The 20,765-nt window shown below is 36.4% G+C and overlaps 1 long non-coding RNA gene across 1 annotated transcript; it reads left to right on the top strand.

Moving 5' to 3' along the window:
- The first annotated feature begins 3,692 nt into the window (after positions 1 to 3,692).
- On the top strand, positions 3,693 to 19,437 carry LOC110345874 (uncharacterized). The gene is made up of 3 exons (XR_002389512.2): positions 3,693 to 3,909; positions 8,188 to 8,272; positions 19,263 to 19,437. It is a non-coding gene; the product is annotated as an uncharacterized LOC110345874 (long non-coding RNA).
- Positions 19,438 to 20,765: the final 1,328 nt, after the last annotated feature.

The following is a 20,765-nucleotide window of genomic DNA, read 5'->3' as shown; positions in this document are numbered from 1 at the left end:
GAAAAGTTTTCAAGGCAAGTCAAGAAGAATGGATATTATCAGAGTATATTATATGTATATATGAAGATGTCACAATTAAAACCAATATTCTATGTAACTTATATACACTAATAAAAAGATTTAAGAATTTTTAGAAAAGAAAGGCAAATCAGAGCCTTATACTCTGATGGTGAGATGATATATAAAACTTAGTCCTCGACCTGGAATTACCAATTTTTTTATTTGAGACAGTGTCTTCAGAGTCAGAAGCCTATCAGTATTGCACGGGATAGCACCTGGCCACTAATAAATGCCTTAGTGTACAGATGAAGAATTTGGTGCTATGGTTTTCCCAATGCTTGCAAACAATGATGCTATCTTTGGATGGGGTTCAGGCAAAATTGGACTGACTGGAATTGCTTACTGGTATTGCTCCATTGATTAGAAACTCTGGTGGGGATAGCAGGTGGATATCAGACTATCAAAGGACAGAAAGGATAAAAAAGTAAGCAGTGCTATGACTTGTATCTTGATGTCTCTCAAAGCCCCATGTGCTCATAGGTGGGACTTTTCAGAGTTGGCTGGATTTTGAGTGTGTAATACTGGGATTGAGAGTGTATGATAATTAAAGTGGTTTAGCATAGTTCTGGGTGTGAATAATGGATGCTCCAACCTGAGTGTGGGTGGGACCAACCAATAGGCTTGTAGACTGGATGGGATAAAAGGAAAAGGAAGGCTCACAGCTGCTGCTGCCTCCTGCTTGCCCTGCCAAGGAGTGTTTCTTCTCTGCCATGCTCATAACACCCTGCCTTGGAGCCTGCTAACTATGAACTGAAACCTCTACAAACTTTGAGCTAAAATAAACCTTTCCTCCTTTAACTTATGGTGTCAGATATTTTGTCGCAGCAGCAGGAAGCAAGAAAAGTAACTAACCAATCATATATATATATACACACACACACACACACACACACACACACAGTAGAAAAGCTCTAAAGAAAATCTGTATCTATTTTTTCACTTTGGGAGAGGTAATTTTCCTAGCATCTCTTTGAATTGACTTCCTGGCTACAAAGCTTACTAGAGGGCAAAGAAAAGGTGTATATTTAGAATGACAGGTGCCAATTATGCGCATGTGCATGTTTTTAGGTCACAAAGATTCCAACTGAGTAAACAAGGAAGACTGGAATTTTTGTGGACAAGTGGACAGATAAGGGCAAGAAAAATTTAAAATCCAATCAGAAACAGCCAGGTTATAGGAGACATTAAGAGGATTCAGTAGTTTTTCACTTCTTATTTTTTAGGTACATAGTACAATTCCATGTTCCTGCTTCATTTGAAGTTATGCATGGCTATATGACATATCAGGGAAATGTGAGGGAAAATAGTTTATATTAACTTCTTAGAAGTTTTAAAAGACAGTATAGAAGTTGCCATGTTTGTTTTCTTGCACTCAGCAACTATGTCATCAAATGTTAAGATGGAGCTTCTCTCATCTGGTCTCTGAACATCTAAGATGATCAGAGCTTCTCAGCTGATCCTCACTGGGTATAAGCTTTTATTATGTTAAACCAGCAAGTCCATGAGGTTGTTTTTTTGTTTTTTTAACCATAGCATAACCTATCTAATCTTGACTAATGCACAGGGTTTCCATGCATCATATAAAGCAATTACTAATAAAAGTAGAAAATACAAAATAAAAAAGTCTTAACCTAGCAAACAAAGCATTAGTTTTGGAGAAATCAGAGGACAAAGTTTCATTTAATAAGTTATAGAGAGATGTTTTATCTGTATGAAATAAACATGCGTATATGTGCATGTTTCAGAAAGACAGTCCTAAGTCTTAGGCATGTTCTCATTGAGTAATATATTGTTTCCTTATTTTCTCACTTCCAAAAGCAGTGGCAGGAACAACAGCACAGGGGTACTTTTCAGGTATCTCCTTTCTTCTTGTTATAAATATCCTTTATCATTTCCAAGTGCAAAAATTATAGCATCAACTCAATTCCCTGCTTCTGCTTGTGTCCACAGAGAGTCTCTTTATACAGAAGCCAGAGAGGTTTTATTAAAACATAAGTCAGACTGCATCTCTCCTCTGCTCACTGTTCTCTACAACGTCTGAGGTCCTATGTGATTTGGTCCGCGACTACCTCTGACTTCCTTTCTCTCTCCTTACTTCTGGGCACAGCTATTCCTTAACTCTTGCCTGAAGGCATTCGTATTCACTACGCTCTGTGCCAGCACTTTTCTTCTCTCAGGTGTGGACATAGCTCCCTCTTCCCTTCCCTTCTCTGCTCAAGGAGCCTTTCCCGGATCACCTTCCACACCGGAGCTACTCTACCTATCATACTTACCTTGCTTTATTTTTACCATGCTATTTATGCCAATGTGATCCAATATACATATATTTGCTTGTGTATTTTTAATAACCAGGTTCCCTTAGCTACAACATAAGCTTCTAGAAGTCACATTTCTTTCTTTCTTTCTTTTTTTTTAGGTACCGGGGATCGAACTCAGGTTCTTGCGCTTGCGCAGCAGGCGGCGAAACCACTGAGCTAAATCCCCGGCCCCTCTTTCTTTCTTTTAAAAATGTTTTTTATTAGTACATAGTTGCAGTACGTGATGTTTACATTCATCTTGAAAGGTACATGTACTTAACATATCTTGATACTTTTTATTTCCCTTCTTCCTACCCTCTTTCCTCCCTCTATATCTAGATCACGTTCACTCATTTTAATTATTGTTACCTTTTTTATTCATGTTTGTGACATATAATGATTAGATTCATTGTGGGTGGTTGGTACATGACACATCTTAATTATTTTACATTTCCTTCCCCTCTCCCAATATTCTCCACTCAGTCTTTGGTCCCCTTCTCATTTGCAAAATATCTATCTCCTTGCTTCCTTTTATCAGTTTTTTTGTTTTATTTTGTTTTTGCAGTATGTGATCATCTCATTTCTTTAGGTAATCCAACAGAATGTATTCCTTAGTATACATATCTGGTAATAGAATAACTTCAAGTTTAGAATCTTTTTTATCATATAGATATTAATACAGAAAATATTTAAAAAGCACTCTTACTTCTATGAAAAACTAAAACAAAGTTTCATAACAAAATAATTAGGAAATAACAATATTTGATATAGTTTTGTGCTATTATGTTTGTTTCTTTATATAGGAGAGAATCTTTTTTGTCTATGACTTGTGCTCTGAATAACACTTTGACCGTACTTTTAAGATGATGATACACAGTGTATTAAGTATTATTCTTTCATCAGTTTTTATTTTGCTTTTTTATTTGCACCATGGATTTATCCTGTAAGAGAAATTGTATGATGTTCAAGCTTGTGTGTCAATTTATTTCATTTCATATTATGTTTTCAAGATGTACCCATTTTCCTACAAATGCCTCAAATCTATCCTTCTTTATAACTAAGTAGTATTCTATAGTATAGTATAAGTAGTATTATATATAGATACCTTATTTTCTTTATCCATTCATCTGTGGGTAAGCATAGGGTTGCTTCCAAGATTTAACTGTTATGACTTGTGCTCCTATAAATATTGATATACATATAATATGGTATCTTTACCTCTTTTGGGAAGATAGCTATAAGGGAAATAACTGAATAGAATGGAATTAAAATTTTTAGTTTTTTCAGAAATCTCCATTCTAAATTCCATAATGGTTCTTTCAACAGTGGGTTCATTACTGGCCTAAGGAACACTATTGATTTTTGTGTTAAACTGGATCTGTCTCAAGAACTCCATGTCCAACCAGCAGAATCTTATTGTTCCCCAGGACTGATTTTGGGACTCTTGGCTCCCACCCCTACTAACTCAGATTTTTAAAATCTTTGTGGAAAAAACAGAAAGAGCTCACTCTGGACCAACGGATCAGTCTTGCTCCGTCTTCTCTGTCTCCAGGTATGTAATCTGTGGTGGGTCCCTGCTACCTTCACCATGTTTACTTCTCTCTGGCTAGAGAGAATGGGAACTTCCTCTGCTCACACTGGACACCACAATGTTCCCCAGTGTTTGGTGTAGTAATTGGAAGATGGAGAGATGGGGCCAGTGTAAGCTGAGTCTATCCATGGGGTCTCCCCTCTGCAGAGCTTAGCTCATCCCCTCAGACTCTTTGGGATGGCCTCATGATGGCTACTCCTTGGGATAAGCAGGGGCAGATGTAGTATAGACCACCATGGTGGCACTGTTTTCCCTTTTTAATGATCCAGATATTTGTCTGATCTATACATATCATCTTTTGAATTTTCAGTTTCACGATGTGAGTACTTCTCCCTATTTCAGAGTATCTGTATTTTCAGTAAACCTTCTCTGAGTATCTGTATGACTCCTCCTCTAGTCAACCATGTTAGATCCTCCCTTGAAGTTAAATTTTGTGTTAACTTTACTCACTGTGGAACTTCATCATCCGGAAAAAGGTGTAGCACATAGCTGTTGTTCAGCAATGCTTCTGAGGCATTCCATCAGTACTGATGTTCTCTGCTCGCCAGTATGTCTTCTGATTACCCTCTCTGTGTTTCTGAATGCCATTCAATGCCCAGTGTACTGTTCAAAATCAAGTTCAAGGTCACAACATGCTAGTGGGACAGCACAGGACAGAAATGTAATTCTGAAGTTCCCAAATGAAGCCCATGGCAAAATTTATACTTGTCTATGGAGGAAACAGATAAAGGCAAATTTTGAGGTTTTAGACACAAAGCTAAGCTTTTTAAGAATTTTATTTGTGAAAATATGATATTATACCCCTACATTTTTGGTACAAAAATGTTCTTTCATTAGTGAAAGATGATTGAGTTTGATGACAGTTTTTGGTTTTGCTGCTTATTTGTTTGTTTAGTTTTCCCCTTTTATTGTCCCTACTTGGTAAGTTAAAATGTTGAGAATCATCAATAATTATCAATTTTTAAATATTCTACATTTTAGTACTCTAGAAAGTAGAAAACTGAAACCAAGAGAGAGTCTATGAATCCTGTGTGTTCACAGTCCTCGATTATATCAGAACAAGAGGCACAATTCTTGTCTCTTCACTTGCAGCCAGTTCTGCTTTCTCTATACCCAACTCCTTCCTCTGAGAAACATTTTGAGAACAATCCCCTCCTCAGCTTGTAGTGTGCTTATCTGCTGATGTTTGCTCTGTGGGTCATTTGGTACATACGGGCTCTCAGAAAATCAAGGCTCTTCTTTTTCATTTTTCTGCATTTATTCTTCCCTGACAAAAAGCCGTCAAGATCAAATACTGTCATTTCTTGCCATGACCCTATGGATGGGGGTTATTGCCTTGAATCAGATTCAAAATATGTTATGGTTTGGATCTTAAACATCTTCCAGAGGCTATGTGAGAAAGGCTTGGTCACCAGCCTGTGGCAGGACTGAGAGATAGAACCTCTGAGAGGTGGGGCCCAGGGCAAGGAAGCTGGGTAATTGGTGCATGCCCTTGAAGGAGATACTGGGACCCTGGCCCCTTGCCTTTCTCGCACTTTATATCCGGGACTCCACAGGATGAGCAGTTCCCTTTGCTTCATGTACCTGCAATGATATGCTGTGTCACAACAGGTTGCCAAGCAGTGGAGCCAACTGACCATGGGCTGAAAGTTCTGAAACTGTGAGCCTAAACAAGCCTTTCCTCCTTCCAAGTGATCTCAAGTATTTGTCACTGTGATGGATATTCAACATAAGACCAAATATTTTTTGTTAGTAACTCACCTGGGAGTAAAGGTTTTATTTAGTCTTTTAAAAAATTTTACTAATTCACCTAGGTACTTTGTTGTTTAAAATAACAACATAAAAGTACATAGAATAAAATATGAAAGCCTCAACAACATCATCCTTTTCCCAGTAAACATGTTTGTATAAAACATTTCAAATACTTTTGTCTGTGCATTTACCTATATACATAAGTGGTGTTCTAGGAACAGAGAGAGACTATCCTAACAGTATTTATGTCTAAGTGGTCAAATGATTTATAACTTTTATACCTATGAAATGATGGTAAAACTATGAACCCCCAAATAAGCAAACTGAGGTTTCATGGGATATTTAAGGGAGACAAAGGATTAAGAAAATTAGTTAGAATGTATCAATCACAAGAAGAAAATTGAACAAGTGGCCGGGGATTTAGCTCAGTGGTTTTGGCTGCCTGCTGCGCAAGCACAAGGACCTGAGCTCAATCCCCGGTACCAAAAAAAAAAAAAAAAGAAAATTGAACAAGTTACTATAGGTTAGGAGGATGAGTGAAAGGGTATTCTGAGCAGTACATTCCTGAATGCAATATTCTGTAGTCACTCCCTTTGCTGTCTTGGGTGCTGCTTTGTATTATATATGTATATATGTGTACATGTGTGTGTGTTGCAATTATCCAATTAAATTCTAAATTTTATTGTGGCTAGATCTTATCTCCAAGTATGTACTGTCCGCTTAGCTAGAGGACTTGCCCAGTGTTTAGCACTAGCTAAATGCTGAATGTCTGCCATGGTCATTTGTGATTCTATTTATTTTATTCTTAAGGGTCACTTGAGCTAAAGGTTGTTTAGACTGATAAGAAATCTCTCCTTCACCCTTAGCACTATATTGCCTCATGAAACTTCCTTCAGTTTTATTTTATAAACAGACAGACAATGTCAAGTTCATGCCAGATCAGAACCAGCACGGACTAGTCATCAAAGCTGACAAGAAAAAATGGAATATTATCTCTTCGTAGAGATCATAGGCTTGCATAGAAAGTTCAACTTCTCATGAGCCATATAACTAACTTTTGTACTTTCTCATCACACAGAACATCTTGAGTTCTACATAGGAGACATCTGGGCCACTATCATGACATTGTGATCACCATTGATAAATTCAGAAAATCAATGAATTCCAGGATTTAAAAGAACATTAACTATATATTAATCCAACATACTTCCTTTTTATAGTTCAGAGATTGAAGGCTGCTAGAGATATGTTTATTGTTAGGAAGTTTTCTTTTCAACCATGTGAACATTTGAAATCTCCCTTTCTGAAACTTGTACCCCTTCATTGTTCATTATGTAATATTTAGAAATTGACCTCCTTAGCATATGCCAGATTCTGTGCTATGTGTTGAGGCTATAAAGCTGGGTAAGGCACAAGTCCTGCTTTCAACACCGTTACAGTTGGGTTATAAAAATAGTCACAGAAATATAATTCATCAAAAACTTCTGCACAGTAAAGGAAACAATCAGCAGAATGAAATGACAACCTACAAAATGGGAAAAAAATCTGTGGTAGCTACTCTTCAGATAAAAGGGTAATATTTAGAATATATACTCAAAAACACTGAAGAAATAAACAGCCTACCTGATAAACAGGCAAATGAATTGAGCAGAGAGTACTCAAAAGAAGTACAAAGGGGCAATAAGTATATGAAAAAATGTTCAATGTCTTTAGCCATTAGGGAAATGTAAATCAAAACTATATTCCATCTCATCCCAGTCAGAATGGCTATCATGAATATAAAAAGCAGTGAATTTAGGTGAGGATGCAGGGTAAAAATAACCCTCCTACAATGTTGGTGGGAATGTAACTAGTACAACCACTATGGAAATCAGTATGGAGACTTCTTAAAATGATAAAAAATAGATATACCATTTGATCCAGCTATATTATTTCTTGCCATATTCCCAAAAGAATTAAAGGCAGTGTACTCTACTGATAACTGTATACCCATTTTTATAGAAGTGCAAAATCCACAATAGCTAAGCTATAGTAACAACCTATATGCATATCAATTGTTGAAGGGATGAAGAAAATGTGGTATATATATAGAATGAAGTATTATTCCACCACAAAGAAGAACAAAGTCATGTCATTCACAGGAAGTTGGATGAAACTGTAGAACATTAAATGAAATCAGTCAATCTCAGAAAGTTTATTGTCACATGTTATCTCTTAATAAGCAATCTAAAAATAAATAAATACAACTAAAGGGAGATAACAGCAAACTAGAAAATAGACCTTTAGAAATGATGAGGAAAGGGATAAGGGGAAGGGATGAAGGAAGGAAAGGGGGAACTGGGATGAAAATAATCAAAATATGTTATTCACATGTTCCATTGCACCAAAACTAATCTCATGATTCTGTATTACAAATATGTATCAGTAAAAGGGAAATACATAATTTTTATGATGTATGCACATGAAATGACATGTATTTTTATACAGGAGGAGAATGGAGCAGCGCCTAACCATATCTAGGGTGGCAGGGTAAAGCAAGAAAAGATTTCTGCAGTCACATCTCTCTAATTTCGTAAGTATTCTATTTTAACAGCTACTTGTCCACTCAACCACATCATCCAGCTCAAACATCTACATCTTGGGCCCGGGATTTAGCTCAGTGGTTTCACCGCCTGCTGCGCAAGTGCAAGGATCCAAGTTTGATCCCCGGTACAAAAAAAAAAACAAATCTACATCTTTTCTTGTGAACATTATAATTTTCACTGGAGACATAGTGACTGGCTTCTCATCATACTTTTCCCCATTTCACTTGCATCCCTGTGAAGAAGGAATGAAATATGAAGAATCGGTCCACACTAACCTAATCCTATCAATGCATTACATTTCACTGAAGATAATTACTGGGTAAGGTGTGGGAACATTATATTGTTAGAAAGTACGTTTAGTGCTTTAGCACACTTTCATTTTCTCTTCCTAGATATGAATGAGGAAATGTAGCCTACTCTCTATTAGAAACTAACTTACATCCAACATAAAGCCAACACTGTTGCCAACACAGAAAAGCAGAAAGAATCTGGATTCTTGATCACACTGTTGAACTGTTTATTGGATCAGTCAATCCTGACATACACTTCCCAACATGTAAGCCCAAGAAATTCACTTACTTTTGGGGCCAGGGATTTAGCTCAGCGGCACTGTGCCTGCCTCACAAGCGTAAGGTCCTGAGTTCAATCCCTGGTACAAAAAAAAATTCACTTACTTTCGAAATCATGTTGGATTTTCTGCTACTTGTATCTGAAACTATCCTAAACGATCAATTTGTCTAAAGCTTTGTAAAAATGATAAGATATTAGGTCTATGGTTCTTTCTTTGGACAATTGCTATAGTAATATTGAAAACAGAAAAAGTTTCTTTGGTACACTTTATTTTTGAAATCTTTTATGGTTCCTCGTGCCTAAAATCACATTTTCCTATAAAAACACTCTTGATTAACTTCCAGTATGTTTAGCAGTTGGAAGCAATCCAGCTCTACAAGCAATGATTTCACATTTACTCTTTGGCCTACATTATGCTAGGAACCAAGCATGGACATGCGAAGTGGTTCTCAATAAGTCATGGTTCTGTTCTTCAATGAGCTTAAAGTCCTTTGGAAATAAAATGTAATAAAAGAAGCTTGAGCTCTGGTGTTTTATACTTAGTTTCAAAACATGCTTTGCCTGATCTGTGTCAGGTACTATACATATGCTGTCTCATTTAATCTTCACATCAACCATTAAGGAAATTATTTATGAATGAAGAAATTAAGCTCAAAGGGGTATCTAACTTTCTCAGAGTGACTTGTTGGTCATAATGGCACCTTAAAAATAAGTATTAGATTGAGTCCACAGCCATAGGTATATCTAAAGTTTAGGTGGGATCTAAATGTATCACTAAGAGCCATGTACCAATGACAGCCAATTTCTGTGTGTTCCAGTTTTGTTTTATTTTGTTTTGTTGTCTTGGAGACATGCTCTGAAGTCAAAGGTTGAGTTCAGTTGGTCCTTTAGAGGAAATTTTTTTCCCAAATTGGGCAAAAGCCCCATCTGATGGTAATTAGAGCATACACCAAGAGCATTAAACAAGTTTTTAACTTATTTATCCATTCAATGAAGAGTTATTATACCTAATATATATTACAAGCATTGTGCTAAACACAGTGAGGAATACAGAGATGCATGAGGCTCAGTTTCTGCTTTGAAGGAACTCACAGTAACAGCTTCTGTGTGTCAGATGTCAATTCGGCATTTTCATAAATCATCTGTAATCTTTAAAAATGTATTGCAGTGTAAGTATTTTTGTTTTCATTCCACGGATGGGGGTTCTGAGGCTGGGAAAGGCTATACTCAGGTCCATAAACAAAGCCAAGATTTGAAACCAAGTCTGACCCCCACAACTTGTGTTATTTTCTTGGTGTCACTTGGTCAAAAATATCTGAAGCCTGAACTTGCATGAGAGACATAGGTGGTTTTCCCTAATGTTCCTCTTTTATTCTCTGTGCCTATTAAATGACCCCCATTCCCTTCAATGCCACTTCCTAAGAAAGTGCTGTGTTTACTGTTGGCACTCCGTAGATTCATATCATGTATTTTCGACTCTGTGACATAAGCTCCACCATCCTTTCCAAGGTTAATGAAGTGACCGACCTCTAGAAATCTGAGATCTGAACATTGTATTTCAAATTTTTCTGACCATAACAGGCATTGTTTGTTTGTTTGTGAGAGTCTTTGTGTGTAACTGAGGTTGGACCTGACTCACTATGTAGTCCAAGCTTGGCTCAAACTCGCAGTGATCCTCCTGCCTCAGCCTCCCAAGTGGTAGGATTACAGCACTACCACACCTGGCTCTTTTTTTTTTTTGTCCTAACAGTATTCTTGCCTCGACTATAAATGCTAAGCACTTCCATACATGTTATTTCTTGAGTTCTGTTTTGGAAATAATGCTTAAGGTCACTCACATTATCAGTAAAGGCCCAAGATTCAAAATCCAGTGTGCTCTGTCTACAGAAATTTTAAGTAATATGTCAGATTTTTCAATATATTTTCAAGTATATGTCCAAGTTAATTCTTTCTGCTAAACCAGATGTGAATATATGCTATGGCTTTTGTATGGTGAAAACTATTTTTTAAAGCATTTATTCTCTTCCTATCATTCTGCTCATTATTATTTTCAGAATTTAAAAATTTTTTAGTATGTGTGTAGTATATAATGTTTACAGTCCTTGTGGAGAGTTGGTACATGTACCTCATACATCTAAATTCTGTTTTTCATTCCATTTCCTTTCCTTCCCTCTTCCCTCACTCCATCTCTCGACCTCTTCCTTTTTCATACATATATGCTTTTTTCCTTGGTGTTTCATAATTACTAGCCCTGGCTCCACACTCTCTCCCATAACTATTCCCAAAGGCGATCCTTAACAGTGCTACAGCCTGTCCCTCAGTTAAATTTTCATGAGAAATATCTCTTTGTGGCATTTACCAAGGGGAAAAAAAATCTTCCAAAATTCTCTAAATAGAGTAAAGTAATGGTTTTCTCATAGTCTTAAAGTTTTGTTTTTAAACTATGAATCATCACATCAATAGCACACAGATAGTTTGCCACACGAAAACTATTGGAGTAGACTTTTCAAAACTAGTAAATCACCACAGTGATTTACTCTTCCTGGCCTCAAGTAATTTCTGAGGAATATTTTCTTATTTTCCAAAAAATAAATTACCAAAATTAAACATGTGAGACTTATTTTTTAGATCAACATTTATGGTAAAACAGAGTAGAGATAAGGAGCTCACATGGGAAAGGCTCCAATAGTTTTATTCCTATTCCTTGTGAAGTGCTTGATCACAGATTAGATTTTTCTGTATTCCAGTATTTTTCTGTATTTCTTCTGTTTGAAAACTTCAAGGGAGTGACCCTTGAATGGAATTACAAGAGACAGGGTAAATGAGAAGAGGGCAGGGTCACCCTTTGCTACAGTTGGAAATTGTGTTTTTAGAGTTCTATCAAGAGAAACAAGGGATAGAGCAAAACTACTGTGTAACTGTGAAAAAACGAGTATATAGAGAGCAGATTCCTATCTTTAAATAAAATATCTAAAATCATGCTTTCCATTAACACCTCTTGGCAAAGTAGTGCAAACAATGGCCAAGGACTCTAATGTACACTGTACACTTCCCATCTTACCTACTTCATAATTACAAGTGCCTTAAGCGCTTTGGGTTAATAATAGTTACTACCTCATAGGATTGTGTGAGGTTTAAATGAAAAAAATGCAAGTAAAGTACTTTGCAGAGTGCCTATTGATTGTAAATGTTCAGTAAACATTCTATTTATTATTATTACTCCTATTATTCTTACTGTTTTTATTTTTTCCTACATGTAAGTCTTTAAATCAACCCAAGTTGTGTAATAGGAAATTTTCACTTTTGGTTTTCTAACCAGTACCCCAAGTTTATAATCCCATATAGAATAAGCGGATTTTTCTAAGATCAAGGTTAGAGGACAGATAAGATAAATACCATTGATTTTGGAAAAGGTTAAAAACTACAGTTTGATCATTAATCATGTGTCCTCAATACATGCTGGTTGAGCTAATCAACCTTCATTCCTTATAAGTGGCTAGATTCCTTAACTGAACTATTGATGCAGAGGAGATATATCACTCAAACTCTCCTCATCTATCTTTAGGAATTACACCATAAATCCAAAATTTTGAGGGGAAGTAAGCTTGGCATGATGAAATTAGAGTCACGAGTTGGCATGGGTGATTTGAGAGCTACACATGGAATATTTCACTGGTCATCCAGATTCTGAAACATGGCCCTGAAACCCAGGAACCTTTTACATTTAGCCCTTTAGTACAATTTATTAAATTTCTGGTTACCAAACACTGAACTAGGCAAAGGGATGACTGGAAGTATGCTTTATAATCAAGAAGTGTACCTGATATTTTAGAATATAAGAAGCATAGATGTTCCTAAATTAATCTACTTATCCTAGACCATTTTCAATTTAATTAGAATATTTGTGAACTAGAAATAATAACCTTCCCATCCCCAAACTGAATCTTTAAAAGTCCATTTTCTGGTCAAGCAAGGGAAAATTGAATTCTGCCAAGCCAAGGAAGGCAGCCACCCACTGGATAGGCCAGCTATTTACACAATGGCTTTCTCTGCTCATAGATTGTGGAGAACCAAGGAAAGGCAGCCAGTAAGAAGCCTGTTTCTAGCTCTGTCTCTTTCTTACTTCTATATACCACCATTTCTTTCCCAAACAATTATTAATTAACTTTTTCTACAGTTACCTGAGTAACAAATCACCCAAAACTCAGCAGCTTAAAAGAACAATCATTTATTTTCACAGGTCTATAAGTTGGCTGAGCTGGGAGTGAGGCTGGATCAGTGGGGTAGATGTGCTTCAACTTGCTATTTGGCTTTGCTTCCCACCACAGATGGGCCAGACAGGTGAGGTGGCTCAGATCCACATCTCTCACTGTCCTGGGTCCTGAAAGCCAGCCAAGGCATACTCCTCCATGGTAAGAGCAGAGGCATTAGGGAATAAGAGGAAGTGTGTAAGGCTTCTTAAGGTCTTGGTGTGGAATGGCTCCACTGTCACTCTTGCTTACAGGGTCAAAGCAATGCACAGCACTAAACCCAAAGCCTGATAAGCAAAGGTATGCATTCCACCCATGACAAGGCCATGGCAGGGTATGAAAGGAGAAAGTGTGAAGAATCAGGGATCATCGTTCAGCTTACTACTCCCAATCAGTCCCAGCCCTGAGCTAAAAAATACTCTCACTTGAAAAATTTTGCTTTGGGTTATTCTGGTTTTTTGAGACGGATCTCAGGCTGGTTTTGAACTCATGATGTAGCCCAGGCTAATCTCAAACTCACTGTGATCCTCCTATTTCACCCTTCCAAGTGCTGGGATTATAGACCTGTTCCACTGTACTCAACTTGACTTGAAGAATTTAAGTTTCTTTAGTGAAAGGACTTTTTTTCCTTCACTTTTAAAAAAAAAATCATCATTCAAGGTTCTACACCCTTTACACTCTTCCCTTAGCCAGAGTTCAGAATTTCTCTTTTGTATCCTGCCTCAAATTAGCAACTTTCTCCTCTCATTGTTTATCAAAACATTATTGTTGTTTACATCACATTTTCTTAATTCTTTGGGTACAAATCTATACAGTATCTTTTAAAATAAATGCATTGGCATTTGTGGTACTGTCTCTGTTCATCCCCATAATAATAAAGAATATAGGGTGCGCGCGCGCGCACACACACACACACACACACACACAAACTGTAAGTGAGAGAGGCTATCCAAAATGAGGAAAAGCTAATTATTGGGTAGGACTAATTTGAATATCTTTGTGGAGAATTTGAACACTGAGTATAACTTTGAAGGAAATTAGAACATTTTTTAGTGTGTAATTGTTGCAAGTAAAAAAAATTCCAAAAATCTAATCGCAACATTTGACTCACTACTCATAGATGAAATTGATGTGCAGACTGGCTAATATTTTCTGTCCTTGCCTGTTATTCACCATAACCCTACATTTTTCTTCGAAGTGTGCAGACTATTAGTGAAAGGCAGGTGGGTAAGTGCTCATATCGCACTCCATATAATGACTAGAAGGTCCATACAACTTTGCTTAGTGAGTCAGAAGTAGTATAGCTCATGTGTGTCCTGTCTTTATCTCTCCATCTCTGTATATGTGTATGTACACAATTATGTAAGTGTGTACATATGTAATCAAAAGTAAGTTTATTCTATGCTTATTCACCAACTCATGGTCGTTAGTAATCAGTGAATTGGACTGACCTCTGCTAAAGTTACTGGGAACCAGTGGTCTGTCAGAAAGCATACGTGCTTCAGTAGCTAAGATGATATGTTGTTGGTTGCTTTACTCTTTGTTTCTAAAACTAAGTTTAAGATAATGGGTTAAGTGCCTTTGTTTGGTTTTTCTATGCTATCTTGACTACCTTTCTCCACAGCACTTACAATCCTGTATTGTAATTGTCTGTTCACTTGTGTCTACCCACCATGTAATCATAAGCTTCAAGAAGGCAAATGAACATTTGTATTGCTTGTTTTTTTATCTTTTGGTGTAGTGTCTGTTATGTGTTACATGCCCAAGGGCTATTTTATTAAGTGAAGTAAATATCATTTCAAATGATAGGACAATGCACGTGAAGCATTTTGTAAGTTGTCAGTTCTACTTAGCTATGTTATAATTATTGTAATGTCCATTAAAATTATCTAGTGAGGAAAATTTATAATAAGCAAACCACAGATTTTTAAATGTACTAGCACACACAATCTGCCAAATTTGTGTTTTTATGTCCATTTTAGCATGAATTTAGCGTATTTTCAACAATTTGGGCTATAAGGTGGGCAAATATGCTTGATGATGGGGTATAGGCCTAGACACACTGGCTGAACCCACAAACTCCTATAGATAACACTGGACTCAGCATTGAAATGGTTTCACTATGCAAGTTGCTCAAGATTGTGAAATATAACTGAAATTCAAGATAAAATATGAGTCTTACCAGAGAAAAAATAGTTTTTTCTTCTACATTAAAAAATAAGATTTTTTCCCCTTAAATGATAGGACCACAGTGATTCAATTTCTTCTGCACCAATCAGTGTCGGCCTGTGAAATTCAGGCCTGGCACATGGAAATTTCAGCCTTAAGTCAAATATTATTTCAAAGTTAATGACAAAATCTATTTTTGCAGTGGTCTTGTTTAAAATATCTCCCCTTAATACTCTTGAAATGCTGTAATTGAAAGCAGTTATTTGAGATGCCAGTGCATACTTCTTTAATTATGTCCTTTGCCATCTGTTTCCAATGAAAGGGCAGTATCTGTTTGCAGTTACAAATCTTATGAAAAACAGGCTTGTCCCGAAATAGATTGGAACTAAAACCAGAAAGCATTTCTTTCAGAGGCATCCTTTCAAGCCAATTAACTTTAATCATTATAGAAATGTTTATTTCCCATCTTAGTCTCTGTTCACATGTAAATTCCTTCAGGGGAAAGATCTCTTTTTGTGACTGTTTGAATAGGTCCAATCTGCATTAATCAGAAACTGCTGGCCTGTTTACTTTCCAATTGTGAATGCTGGCAGCTTTCTTGATGGAGGAGGCACACGTTCCCTGCAGACAGCAGATCCCCAAGCACAATGGATACACACCTACTGCTCAGAACAAGTTGGCGAACCTCCTGGACCCCACACTTGCCCCAGTACTGCCTTCTAGGGTGAAGACCAATGAAGTGATCCAGTAGATGGGGACCAGGAATCCTAAGCTCTGTTAGGATGAAGCCCATTTCCTCAAATGAACCAGATCTTCTTAGACCATGTGTTCTTGCATCACTCTCATAAAAGCTGGGAGAAGGCTTGGTGGCCTTGCAAGCTGCAGCATCTGGGGTGGTGGTATGGCTCACCATACCAAGAAGAGTACTACTTCCAAATTGCCTCTGTTCTTCAGAGTAATCTTCTATACACAAGTCAAAAAATGGACTATGGAAAAGTTTTGATGACTGTGATTAAGTAGCTTCTTTCTTTCACTCAGAATGCAAGTTCCTGAGGGCAGGCTTTTTTTTTTTTTTTGCATACTAATGTATCCCAAATGCCAAGAACAACATCTAGTACAAATAGACTCTCAGAAAATTTGTTGAGTATATGCACTCTTCCAGATCCTGGGTATACACTAATGTAAAATATGCATGCTCTTGTGGGGCTTTCACTCAACATGATCTGTGTCTTGGACTTAAAAACAAAGTGGTCAAAACAAGACACATTAGCAGGAAATATCTTGAGAATAGCACAAAAGCAGTGACTGCATCTTTTTAATCTCTGTGCTTAGATGCAAAGAGACTTGGTGCAGACTTGGTGTTTAATAAATATTTGATTAATTTCACTTAGCAAGCATGTGTGTGTCTGCCACCACCTGAGAAACGTACAATTTACTAAGCTTTTAATAAGTTCCATTTGCTGTGATGAATATTTTATACACGTGAGCTCCTCTAATCCTAAAAACAAAGAAATAAAATCTTGTGAAGCAGGGATTAAATATCTCCAATGATCAGACGAGGAGCTGAAGCTTATGTATGAAAAAATAACTTGCTAATATTGATTACTCAGTAAATGTTCACATGTGATTAGGATCTCAGTCTGTTTTAAAGTTGATATTCATATATGGACTCTATTATCTCCCATGATTGCTCAAAGTGCCCTTTAGGAAGGCTTGCTTGTAACACACCAAACTCAGGGATTTCATGGTAACATATTTAAAAATCTGAAACCACATTATTATCATTTGGGAAATGACAGTTCTCATCTCCATCTCTCCCTTGAAGTTCCAGGGGTATTATACTGACTGGCCCTTTAATAATAACTGTATCTTTCAAGCTGAGTTTCCTGAAGCTTCCACATCTGTGGTTTTCAGATCTCATGGGCTGGATCCCAAAACCTTTTATTCTTCTCATTTCCCAAGAATCATGAGAGTAAGTGATTTTTTTTTTTTTAAGTTGACATGTTATCCTATCAGACTGGATAGACTTGGCAGGCTTTAGTAAAGAAAACCACCCATCTACCCAGGGCTCTTTTTGTCTGATGATTTAAATAGAAGAGTAACAAAATCCCTTAAACTTTCAAAATATAGTCCCATCTCAAACTTTCCAGAAATTAGTCAGAAATGCCCAAGGGAATATGAAAGGAGAGGCAGCACAACAAAGGCAAGCACAGAGGGAGAGGACAGAAAGTTGGGATGGAGAATTGAGACACACTAATTGTGCAGTGGCCAGTGACTGGGCCTCTTAACATGCTCACTGGTGAATGGCTTCTGAAATGGCGTGCTCCAAGACAGAGCAGAACTCCATGATCTTGAGCCTGGCATCCAGTGCCCGTAACTCATGTTCTACGTCTGAGCAGACTAATGAGTTATAAACAAGCTACGAGCATTAACTCGGGCTTGGAATAACTCCAATCTATTTTTCAACTGTTCGTTTATCACTTGATAATATTGATCACCATTTCTTAGTCTTTCATCCCCAGGGTAGTAAGTACCATCCTGAGCAATAAATAAAAAATGTATGTCTACCCAGAGAATGCCCCATTAAACACACACAAACACACATAGACACACATACACACACACACACACACACACACACACACAAACACATCAGATGAAAGCTCCCTTAATGAAAATGAATGCCATGGTAGAGCAAAAGCCAAATGTGTCAAGATAAAACACTAATATTAACAATAACAAATAATTTTCTATTTATTATCTACTATGTGCCAGACACTATGCTAAGAAGCTTTTGATTGACCTTATAAAGCCCCCCTGGAATAACTGTTCTTATCATTATTTTACACAGGAGAAAATTAAGGCTCAGGAAGACTAAGGTTTTTAGGCTATAGAACAAATAAATGAGAGTAGCAGAATTAAAACTCACTTCCTTCTGACTCCAAACTCTTTGCTCTTTCTGTATCAATGCAGTTTAAGAATTATATCAGAGAGGATGGTACAGAAAATTGTGTTCTATGAAGGAAGCAAATTGAGAATATATTAAAGAAGCTAAAAACTCAATACAGAATCTGGAAATATTCCCAAGCTAGAAACTTTGTCTATTTTCTGCTACTTCACTGAATGATTTTGTAACCTTTTGTAATTCATTTGGTCTCTCTGGGCATTGGTTGCAATCATCTATGCTATCAATTTAAGGAGATGAATTTAACGTTGTAAAGAATTTCAGTGGGAAGTTTTGGTGTTTAAACCTCACCCTACCCATACCTCACGGTTGTCTGTTGAAGGTGGTGGTCAAGCAAAGTTGAGTATTCAAACCAGAAACAACATGCTGGCATTTCTGTTGTAGGCTTCCTTGACTAAGTCATATGAAAAGGTCTTGGGCTTTGAAGCTACAGTATAGTGAGCCATCTTTTCCCAACTCCACCTATCATGATTGGATCTGCATAGCATATTCCAAGTTATAAACAACCAGCCTCATGGATAAGAACAGCTAACCTGCTTCAGCCACCCAAGTACAGAAGCAAATACATGACAAAAAGAGAGCTAGAGTATTCCATGTGCACAAAGTTAAAAAAAAAACAAAACTTTTAACAACTCATGACTTAAAGGAGAAACCATATAAAAATGTATTTGCAACAAATAATAATGAAAATAATTATTTGTTTGTTTTGTTTGGTTTGGTACCAGGGATCGAACTCAGGACCTTGTGCTGATGAGGCAGGTATTGGCACTACTGAGCTAAATCCCCGGACCATGAAAATAATTCTTTTTGCCATATTGGGAATTGAATGCAGGCCTTTGTACTCAGCCCTTTCTTAAATCTTTTTTTTTTTTTAATTTTGAGGCAAGATCTTTCTAAGTTACTAAGTTGTAAAGGCTGGGCTCATGCTTGTGATCCTTCTGCCTCAGTCTACTAGAGCACCAAGATCACAGGCATGTACCACCATTCCCCAGATGGAAAATACTAAATTTTATCTTTTATTAGGATAGAGCTGATGTGATGAATGGAAGCAAGTAAAAGAAAATTCTTGGAAGAAGAATAATACTTGAATACAACAAAACTATGGAGTATCAGAAAGAAGAAAATGGGACTTATTTTATAAGATGGATCATACCTAAGTATCATATAACATTTAATTTGACTCTAAAATGGAAACAGAAATGAATCTTAACCTTGAGATAAAATTTCTAATGTACTGAAACTATTACTTTTTTAAATGTTTTAATAAAATAAATATATGAAAATAATTAAATTGGGTACTTGCTTTTAACATGGCATTTTCAGTTTTAATATGAATTGCCTCACTGTTATCAAAAAGCAGTAGGTATTATCACATTTCCTTTAATCCTCCTACCTTCCTATTTTGTTATTATTTTTACTTCCTTAGGGATCATAACTCTTATGTTTTGCAATGAAAATTCTTCCAATTGTTAAATTTTCTTCTGACTCACTATCCACAAGTTTTTATTTTAATATGATTTCATGAGTTTTCCATGAGTTTCCATGAGTTTTTTGGTTCTTAATTTCTTTAAAAATCACTTTATTGGCTATTTATGATTACTAAGTAGTCTTCAGTGGACCCTACAGTCCTTTACATTTCTCCTATATGAGGTATGTGCTTTTTCACCAGTTTCCCTGAATGGTAGTTCGGCTGAGTTAAATATACTTGGGTCTAACACTTGTTCTCATAGAACTTGCTTCTTTGTCCTCTTGAACGTTTTTTCCCTCCTTGTTGGCTCACAGTTTATGCTTACATATAGGAAACATATCCTTTGTAAAATTTTAAAAGTTTGGCAAGTTAGAGTAGTTTTAAACTAACTGCACCAACTCCACAAAAGGAATATAAATATTGTATACTGCAAACATGTACTAATAAAAATATGAAGAAAAAACACTTTTAAATTAAAAAGATTAAAATGTTAGGAAGTACATTCATATGTGAAAAAATGTAATTCTGCATCATCATTTCCTAGTATACAGAATTCTCTCTTAAGCTTTAGATATAAATCATCATTTCAGTAAAATTTTTGGTACTGTGGTGTATCTTTGCATTGTGCAAATTCTTGACTTTTGGAATAACAACTGTCCTTATCCAAGATTGTCTTTATCTTTCATAATTATTATCTGCCCCATTACTAAAATCTTTTGCCTATGATAATTTCATTGATGCTTCCATTCCATCAATCCAGTTAACTGTATCTATTCCTTTCCTTAGTTTAATTTTATATACAAAATCTACAGTGCTGTTTGGTTCATTATCTGTTTCATTATTTCTATAATTTCCTTTCACATCTCATTTTTTTGACTCATCCATCTTTGTGCTCTTGCTTTTATAAAGTTATTTTCTATCATGAAGCCTTATAGGAAGTTTCTGAATCAATACAAGCAGAGAGAAGCAGGGGCACAAGCTTTCTCTTGAATGAACTAGAATTATTTTTCATTGGCCAAAACTGCGTGTGTATGTGTGAGTGTGTGTGTATGTGTGTG

Source organism: Heterocephalus glaber, unplaced genomic scaffold, assembly GCF_053883595.1.
Source record: "Heterocephalus glaber isolate CG9 unplaced genomic scaffold, H.glaber_assembly_v1.0 deba00000738, whole genome shotgun sequence".
NCBI classification, from domain to species: domain Eukaryota; kingdom Metazoa; phylum Chordata; class Mammalia; order Rodentia; family Bathyergidae; genus Heterocephalus; species Heterocephalus glaber.
Note: the sequence above shows the minus strand (reverse complement) of the source record. Positions and strands in the feature narration are given on the sequence as shown.